The sequence below is a fragment of the Alnus glutinosa genome, chromosome 14 (assembly GCF_958979055.1).
Source record: "Alnus glutinosa chromosome 14, dhAlnGlut1.1, whole genome shotgun sequence".
NCBI lineage: Eukaryota > Viridiplantae > Streptophyta > Magnoliopsida > Fagales > Betulaceae > Alnus > Alnus glutinosa.
The window spans coordinates 23,429,365-23,439,737 of NC_084899.1; positions in this window are offsets into that span (position 1 = coordinate 23,429,365).

A 10,373-nucleotide genomic window follows, 5' to 3' on the forward strand; every position below is an offset into this window, starting at 1 on the left:
AACTGAAGTTGCGGTACATATATATATAGGAGGAGCCCAAATAGAAGCAGGAATTCAGCATATATAAGGGCCTTTCATTCTTTGACCTTCAATCTTTTTGGGAGGGTGGTGGATAGAGATAAACATGTTTGAGTAGATGCCACGTACTGCTGATTTTGATGTCCCAAAGTGAACCACATGGACTGTATTTATATTGGTATATTTATATATAATTAGCATTTAACGTTGTATTTGTATTGGTTTAGATAATGTAAACAATGTTTTGAAAAGTTACCTGCAATGCACGTGACTGACATTTTGTCCAAAAAGACTGAGGGCTCGTTTGGGTGTACGATTTTTTTTGTATTTTATTTTACCATTCTTTACAATATTCAAAATTGTGAATACTAATAAAATTTATTTTTTAAAATTATGTTTGGATGATTTAGAGAATCTATGACAAAATTAGAAAAAAATTAGATAAAACTTGAGTAGAATTTAGATTTCAAAAATCAACCCAAACATATTTTTTTCAAAAATAAGAAAATATAATTAAAAAACATGAGTTACCCAAACAAGTCCAGAATCTTAATGAATGGGTTAACTTGCAACAGTTTAGTAATTTGTGGGGCTGATTGTCAATCTTTCCTGTGGTTTCCGAGAAACTCCCACAAATTTAGTGCTTGCGAGTGAAATATGGGTTGGAAAAAAGCTTCAAATTAAGACGAAGAGTCAACTTGTCAATAATCAAACTTCTTGTCCTTGGGAGGGAACATCATCATCTTTTGTCAAACAAACTTTAGAAGTTTGTTTGACAAGCTAGCGTTGATGAACTTCACATGGGAATTCCCAGGAAACTCTAGATAGAAAAAAGGGCCATTCTTGGTCACAGACGCGTTGATAGTGAAGTCTTGCCCTGAAATTTCTTGCACTCTCAACATGCCTGGGAGTGAAATAAGGACCGGACAAAAACTTCAAAGAAGACTCCACAGTCTGAAAAGAATTGAATATGTGGGAACTTTTCTTAATATTGATTGAGTAAATTACACAGCATATATACTGTTTTTACATGATAAAACATAAGGAAACATCTTTACACTTAAGACAGAATTGCTAGGTAATAATGTGTGTTAGGAAAGTCTCTTCCAAACTTTCCTTAAGCATGCATGCTGCAATTTGAATGTGTGTGGGTCACGTCTATAGTCCAGAAGCCTTGGAGAAAGTGAATTTGCCAATTGGTTTCTTGAATAAATATCTCCCACCGGCAAAACAATAAATTTCTTCTAGTGTGAAGGTTCCAGAAAGGCTATTAAAGGAAAGCTTATTGAAGTGTGAACTCGATCTATTATTCACAATTTCTTGTATATATATCACAATCATTAATTTAAATGATATTATCATTTTTCTATTGGTAATTGTTAAAAGTTTGAATTGGTGAATCTACACTCTCACAAAAGAGGGAGAGGGAGAGGGAGGGGAGGAAATTGATGGTAAGATATTATTTTGTAGATACTTAATGGTTTATTACTTTGTTATTTAAGCTATGTTGGGAGATTAGTATTTTGCTCTCGATAATTTTGGTATTATGGTTTTATGAGAATTTGGCTATCTTGTAACACTATGAAGTGTTTACTTCGGCTGATTTCTATTTGGAGGATCAAGAGATCTTTTTGGACTTATCTAGTTGGTAAATAGGTACCGAGATGCGCACTGAATTAATTATTAATTAAATAATTTCAGGAGAGTTACACAATTTTTCGATACGGTCCTTGTTGGTAGCCAGTAGCCATGCTTTGATACCACGTTAATTAATAGGAACCCACAACTAACAACTAATAACACAAATATTAAAGATAATGAACACCAATTAGTGCTGGAGACAAAACCGCAAGACAAACTTAATCAATTCCCAAATACCCCTTTCTCATACATTTTCCCCTCTAAATACTCTAACATCCATGACAAAGCAACTTATGAAATAAGATAATAGATAAAGAAAGAAACATGACAAGGAAAGAAATAGAAAAACATAAAAGAGTTATTGCTGCCGTGCGTGAGATGGTCTCCCAGTGATTGGACCATATCATTGAGCTCCTGCATTCCTCTGCCTCTTCCTTGGTTGATTCTTGCTTATCGTCTCCTTCAGTGACCATGCATCTTGGATTAGGCTGATGTGGCCTCTTGGTCCTACGTGGCAATGCCAAGTTGCTGTCATATGATTATAATTTCTAAACTAATAATTGAGAGGCTGATATGATAGTGATCATAAATTATTGCATCAACTTTTATTAAAAAATGAAAAAATCTAAGGAAAAGAAAAGAAAATATAAAATATTTTTACCACATATTCATAAAGTATACTTTTCTTGTATATGAAAAATGTATTTCTTTGAAAGGAAAAAGTTAATAGCTACAAAGACAAAAATTTGTACTATTTTCTTGAAGGGCAATGAATGGTCAAGCATATATAATTATTTGAAGATAGGGGAACTACTGAAAATAATATGGCTACCTCTGCGTTGCAGTGAGTCTTGAAGTTTCTCAACACTTTGGCCATGTTGATGGCTATTGTAACGTAGAGCCTGTCTCCCATTCTCTCCAAAAACTGGAAATAGGCATGTCTCCAAGAACTCTTCAGCACTAACGATCCACAAACTCCCCAAAATCCAACAATGAAGCCGATTGCAATGCTTGCATAAAACCATAGACGTTCGTGGGAGTTTGCAAGTTCTTGAATATTGCCTTCTCTATGCGTGTTATCAATTTGAGGACCTTGAGGTGCTTTATCTCCTAGACACCTTTTCAAAAGAGGCAACCCACAAAGATATTGGTTCCTTGCATATGAAGAAGCACTGAAGCTTTGAAGCTGGGTACCTGTTGGGATTTTACCTGACAAGTTGTTGTCTGACAAATTCAAATAGCTTAAAAAGCTCAAAGTAGCGAGGCTTGGAGGAATTATGCTTGAAAGGTGATTGCTTGACAAGTCCAAAGACTCTAATCTTTCCAGGTCACCAATTGTTTGAGGGATGATGCCAGTCAACAAGTTTCTAGATAGGTTCAACCCAATTAATCCCAAGAGACTTGTTATTTCTCTTGGAATTTTCCCTTTCAATTTATTACTTGAAAGATCGATGACTTTTACTTGCCCAAGACTTTTATCATAATCGAGATGCAATCCTTTTGTATTCACGAATGCATGCTCAATGTAGGGATACCACAAAAATGTTGTAAACTCGTGTGCAGAAATATAATCTCCCAGATTTCCCAAAGGATAAATTTGAAGACCAAAATTTTTAAAATCTTTTTGAGCCATGGTAGTGAAGTTTTTAAGGCACCAAGGTATAGTCCCTGAAATACTGTTGTTAGAGAGGTCCAAGATTTGAAGAGATGTTAGTTGACATAACTCTAATGGTATGCTACCAACAAACATGTTTGATGGGAGGCGAAGAACCACCAAATCTTTTAGGCTTGTGCCTATCCACGCTGGTATCCTCCCAACGAGTTTGTTTTCTCCAAAATCTAATACTTTTAGTGAAGAGCAATTCATCAATGACATAGGCAATTCTCCAATGAAACTATTGTTCTGGAAATGCAATGAATAGACATAATTCGTAACTTTCGAACAAAGTCTACCAAAAGATTTAGGAATTCTTCCAGATAGATTATTGTTTGCTAAATTAAGGGATATCAGTCCCCTCCAACACTCAGGGAGCTTTCCAAATAACAAGTTATTTGAAAGATCAAGGTAGTTCAAGGTTGCTCTATATGCCTCACATATGAATGTAATAGTTCCTTGGAACAAATTGTTGGAGAGATTCAACAACAATGTATTGGAATTAAGATGTGGCAGTGGACCACTGAAGCGGTTATAACTCATATCTATTACGGAAGAATCAATATCTCTTGTCAAAAACCAATGAAGAGGTATGGTACCAGTGATCTGATTGTGGGAGATATTTAATAACTTCATAGAAGGAAGGTCCCAAAACCAGTTGGGAATGGTGTCTAAGATTCTTGCATCAGATATATCAAGCCATGAAAGTTTTTTTTGTGTTTGAAGCCACTGAGGAAAAGCCGGCCCCAATTTGCAAGAGCCCAATCGTATGATATCCAGATTAAATGGTGGAACCCAGTATGGACTAAACTTCAAAGATAGATCATAATTAAAAGACAAGTCCAACATTCGTAGGCTGGAAAAATTCGACAAATGTGTTTCAGTGGTGACACCTTTGAGAGAATTGAAAGACACATCCAACGTCTGAAGCTTGGAATGTTTTCCTAGAACATTGTCTAAACTCTCATTTAATTGATTGTTGGACAGACGCAACTCTCTCAACAAGGATAATTTTGTAAGATCCGGTATTGCCCCTTGAAGGTTGTTGTGAGAGAGGTCAAGATGAACAAGAGCTACCATATTCCCAAACGCTTCTGGAATAGAACCTTCTAACATGTTAGAACTGAGGTCAAGATGAACAAGAGCTATCATATTCCCAAACGCTTCTGGAATAGAACCTTCTAACACGTTAGACCTGATGTCAAGATGAACAAGGGTATTGGTATATTTGAACTGCCAAAGGAATATTGAGGAGTTGAGATAATTGATAGAGAGATCGAGGAATGAAAGTGGTGGAGAAGAATTAGCATTGGAAAGCACAGGAGGAACTGGCATGGAGAGCCCACAATCACTTAGACGTAAGTCTGACAAAGAAGGGAGCATATTAACTTTATCCGGCCAATTGACTACCTTGCTAAGGTTCACATTGCTCATATCTAAGTACCTTAAAGAGGAGAGGTGAATGAGCCAGTCAAGATTGTGGTCCTCAATCGGCCCCAAATAGTTACGGCTGAGATCAAGATAAATCAAGCCTGAGAGATTTCCAAGCTGCGGTGGTAAGGTTCCAGAAAAAAAGTTCCGGTGGAGATCAAGAGAAATCAAGCTTGAAAGGTTTCCAAGCTGCGGTGGTATGGCTCCAAAAAAAGAGTTCCATCTGAGATCAAGAGAAATCAAGCTTGAGAGATTTCCAAGCTGTGGTGGAATGGTTCCAGAAAAAGTGTTCCAGGAAAGATTGAGATATTGCAATTTAGTGAGTGAACCAATGAAGTTTGGGAGGATGGAGAAACAATTGCTACTTAAGTCGAGGTAAGTCAAATGTTGCAATCCAAGTAATGAAGAGCTTATCTCACCTGATAGAAATTCAAGGGTTCCCATGAAAGTATAATTTGGTGTGAGATGAACCTTGATAACATGACCTGTTGGGTTGCTGCATTCAATTCCTTTCCATTTGCAGCAATCTTCGTGGCTGCCCCAAGAAGACAGCAGATCGTAATTATCTTCAAGGCCTTGTTTGAATATGAGGAGTGCTTGTCTTTCTTCCTCTATGCATCTGACCTCAGCATTATGCAAATTCAATGAGAAACAAATTGTAGTTGCGGTTGATAGGAGGAGCCCAAATAGAAGCAAGAATACAGCATAAGGGCCTCTCATTATTTGACCTTGTCGATCTTTGGGAGGGTGGTGGGTACGTATGAGATAAACAAGTTTTAGTACCGGTGGTTTTGATTTGTCAAAGGGAACCACAAGGATTCTATTTATATTAGCTTTGGCTACTTTACCTTGTCTACTTTTATATTGTAAAACTAGTTTGAACACTTTGAAACAAACTCAGGCCACAATAATTGACGGGGAAAAGAAAAATGTGCCAATAACAGTTAGCTTTCCAGTGATTTCTGAGAAGCTCCCATGCTTGTCATGTTCGTCAATCACGTAATCTTTTTTCTAACAATACTGCTCGAGGGTGAACGCCATCTTTTGTAAAACAAACTTTAATAATTGACACGTAATCTTTTTTCTAGCAATACTGCTCGAGAGTGAACGCCATCTCTTGTAAAACAAACTTTAATAATTGAAAGTGTCGGAGAGAAAAAACTGAAAGGAGGGGGGAGGGGGTTTAATAGGTGTACGGTAATGATTCAATGCCACCCAAAAATACAACTTTTCACCATCTTGCCTATGTGGTGAGGTGATCCCCCACTATTTTTTGAGTTTTTTTATTTTTTAAAAATAAATTAAGGTGGGGGACCACATTGTCACATAGGCAAGGTGGTGAAAAGTTGTATATTTAGGTGGTAGTGAATCATTACTCAATAGGTGTATGACAATCTAATGCGGAATAAAAATTTTAATCAAACACAAATAAATAATTATCAAAATATGAAAAGTAATAAAGCAATTGACACAGATATATGATGACGAAGTGGAAATTCTTTGAACTCAATGAGAAAAATCACTCCGAGATAGCTAACCCAAGAAATCAATCCAATAACAAAGAATTCGCGAATTACAAGATCTTAATACTCACAAAACCTTTGCATTCGTCACACTCTTGAATTACAACAAGTGACTCACTTGTCTGCTTCTCTCCTAGAGCCTCTGGAGAGTTCTTCTTAATCTCTTTAACCGGAACTCCAATTGGCTTCAATTGTTCAAGGTTGATAGTTAAATAATAACCAAAATTCTAATAGAGATTTAACATTAATAGTCCAGGTCTAAAACCGTCTCTTAGCACACTGAATTCTATAGTAGAATTCTTAATAAATTCGTGCCTCGAAGTCCCTTTAAATAGACTTATGAAGAAAACCCAGTTCAAGTTGGAATAAGATTTCAAAAAAAATTGCCCAAATTTTCAGTCCTCTATTGCGGAGGGATTTTGACATAGTAAACGTTTGAATTCAATATAAGGGCCTCTCATTATTTGGCCTTCTCAATCTTTGGGAGGGTGGTGGGGTACGTAAGAGGTGAATTAGCTAAAGTACTGCTGGTTTTGATGTCCCAAAGTGAACCACATGGATAATGGATTGTATTTATATTTGTATTGGCTTTCATAATGTATACTGATATATATATATATACTGATATATATATATATATAGACACACACATAATTAGCAATTAACGTTGTATTTATATTGGTTTAGATAATGAAAACAATGTTTTGAAAAGTCTAAAATAAACTGACGTCAGTAAGTGCAAGAGTTTCTAACATAATCAATTCTTATTACCATAAGCAAAACAAAAATGGAAAAAAACATTTTCAAGCAATAATGCATGAGAGTGAACAAAGGGTTTGAAGAAGACTTGACAAACTTTTGTAAAACATGCTATTCAACATTGCCATTGTGTCTATTCTCTCAAACAATCGGGGAAGCTTATTGTTCTTTTAAGCCTTATAGCTTGTTTTATTTTTTAATTGAAAAAGCAGATGTTTTTAATTGTTGTTACTAAATCTGCTACTAAGTCTTCCGCTTTGAAACCAATTGACGTAACGAAAGTTAAAAGACTTAGTAACAACAACTAAAAGCGTTTGCATCTTCTAATCAAACTTGATTGTAATATTTGTGGTTGAGCTTAAATGGTAATATTTATAATTGAACTATAATCGGTAGTATAAATGTATTATTGAATGTTATTTATGATCACCCTCACAACTTGAAAATATATGATCATTGTTAAGTAATATGTGTACATTTTAATTAAACGTAACTCTTTTTTAACAATTTATCCATGGGTATTTTCAGGAGTTTAGGGGGTTAATATCACCAGCATGTGCGTGAAACAAGGGTTGGAAAAAAGCTTCAAAGACGAACACTAGTCAACTTGTCAATACTTCTAGTCCTTGAGAGGGAATTAACATCATCATCTTTTGTTAAACAAACTTTAGTTGTTGAGATTGCAAGAAACTTCAGGGAAGACTTCACTATCAACACGTCTGTGACCAAGAAATTAAGAATGGCCCTTTTTCTACAGTTTCTGGGAATTCATTTAAGACTGAGCATTTACCTGAGAGATGAATAAAAGATGAAAGAATAACAGATGTCTTTGTGTTATTGCTCCAGAAAAAGAAAAAAAAGATAAAAAGAAAGAAAAAAAAAGTGAAATAATAGTTGGCTCTGCTTGCTGCACCGCTCATTAATTATAAAAACTATTTTTTCAATTGTCAGAAATTATATTTTTTAATTGTTTTTTCAACAGTTAAAAACTATCTTTTCAACAGTTAAAAACTGCAATAAACTGCTTGTGCAATTTATAAAATATATTTTCCCGCATATTTTATTATATCTTTTTTTTTTTCTTTTCTTCTTCTTCTTTGCTGTTACATAATTTCTTATTCAGAGTAGTGTTTATAATTTGTAATCTGCACATTAAATTAGAGCAGTATTGTATCTCAAGAACAGAATTGTTGTATTACCTTTTGCAAAACTTATTGTATAAGAATAAGTGGGAGTCAAGAATTTTATCAAAAACTGATCAAAACGCAGAGTACTCACAAAACTCTTAAAACTATTTTCATATTTATGTTACGTCAAAACATTTTCAAACGAAAAAACAAAAACCACCATGTAAAAAGCATTAACAAATGAATCCACTGTATATTTTTCTTAGAATAGAATATCTATCTAAGGTTATCTATCCGATCTTATATTGCCTAGATTTGAAGCTTGTAGATCTTATGTTGTTATTATCAATGCACTTACTTGGATTTGAAAGCTCCTTTTAAAAACACAACGATCAGAAAAATTTGGATGATCTATACAAATTTTTGTAAGTAAAACTTCTTACGTGTGACAAATTATTTCATTTTTCTATACAAATTCTTTTTACTTTATATCACATTTATCACTTTTTACTAACTACAAAATTAACAACTCACAATTAATCCTGTTTTGCACAGTACTTTGCCAAACAAGGCCTTAGTCTTAAATACCAGGTTTGTCTTTTGTCACCGACAACTGGTTTGGTCTTAAATATCCTTTTGAATTTGAGTTGCAAAATGGAGTGTCAAGGTTCATAATGCATGCACCTAGACTTTTTGGTTAGTATTTGAAAAGCAATTATATTAGCTTCATGGAAATAAACTGAGTGTGGGAATTGGAAATTTGCTTTCGACAAGTGGTTTGCTCTTAAATATCCTTTGAATTTGAGTTATAATGGTTGGTGCCAAAGTGGAAGAACGTGCCTGTTACTATCCATGGAGACGTCTATCTCTACAAAAGGTTAATCTCTATGCGATCTCGAGTAATTTAGTTCTAGTAAAAGTGGTTATTTGTTTGTTGAATAAAAATCATTATTTCAAGATGTTTCAGTCGTGGTTAGGAGTGTTGAGTAGTTTGTAAGCTGTTAAATATTAGGAGTCTTATTGTTAATGGGTCGTGTAAGTCTATTTAATCAATAATTGTTTCAAATATTGGCCATATTTGATAAGACCATTGAAGAAAAATTGCAAGCTTTTCTTACTGTAACTCTTAATTGTATGCTAATATGGAAATTGGATGTCCTTTCATCCATCTAAATTGTGTTTATGCAGTTTTGATTTTTCTATGTGGTGGGAAAATCCCCTCAGCATGATTGGTGGTCACTTGTTAATTGATTGTCACTAGCAGCAATGTCGGCTTGTGCATGCTTTCCAGGAACCATCCTAGGAAGGTGGCAAGTTATCCACTTAGTCAAAGCCAACTTTTCCATCATTTCCACTTTAGTCAAAAGTCAGCTTTTGAGCAGCCATAGCCCATAGAAAATATCAGTAGTATTGGGCTCTTTATCTCAAATGCTTAATAAAAGGTTTATAAACAAATAATGTAACGTGATTGACTAGAGGGAAAATGGTTAGGAAGTCATGGGGGTATATTGAAGAGATTTTTTTTTTTTTTTTGATAAAATCTTAATGAGATTATAATATAACATGTTGGGACACCTCTCATGGTCCAGATTTTGATTTTATTTTGTTGTATCTAACTGTGTAAAAATTGTAGATACGTGGCAATATTAGTACTGTGCAGATCTGCCGCCTGCCGTCCACCAACCACCTATCGGCTGTCACCGCGCTGACGTTGAGCCGCCACTGACATCAGACGGCCAATAGGCGGTACAGATTTCGCCTACTGATGTCGGTTCGGTCGGTAGGCGAAACAATTTTCTGAGAGTCAGATTTCGCACCAAACCGAATTGATATTTTTGAAGTTGAGTTGACCAGAGTGTTCTTGGAAGCTCAGAAGAGATCTAGGTGGTTTATGGACATTTTTGAGAGACAGAGGGTTGCAGTTGAGTTCAATAAAGAGAGAAGAAAAAAAGAAAAAGAAAAAGAGGAAGACGGAGAAAGTAATGAATTGGAGAAGATGTTATGACTCAGTGACTGTTTGGGGCGCGTGACTGTTCAATGGGCGGTTGCGTAAAATGTAAATGAGTGGAAGTGAAGGGTTGAATCAAAGGGATGACTAGGTGATAAGGGATTTTAATTTTTTTCTCCTCTACACGTATGTTGTTGAAATTAGCTCTACTTGCGATTCTGGCCGTTTATGATAATCACTAATTTGATGAATCCATATAAGTCGTTGGATAC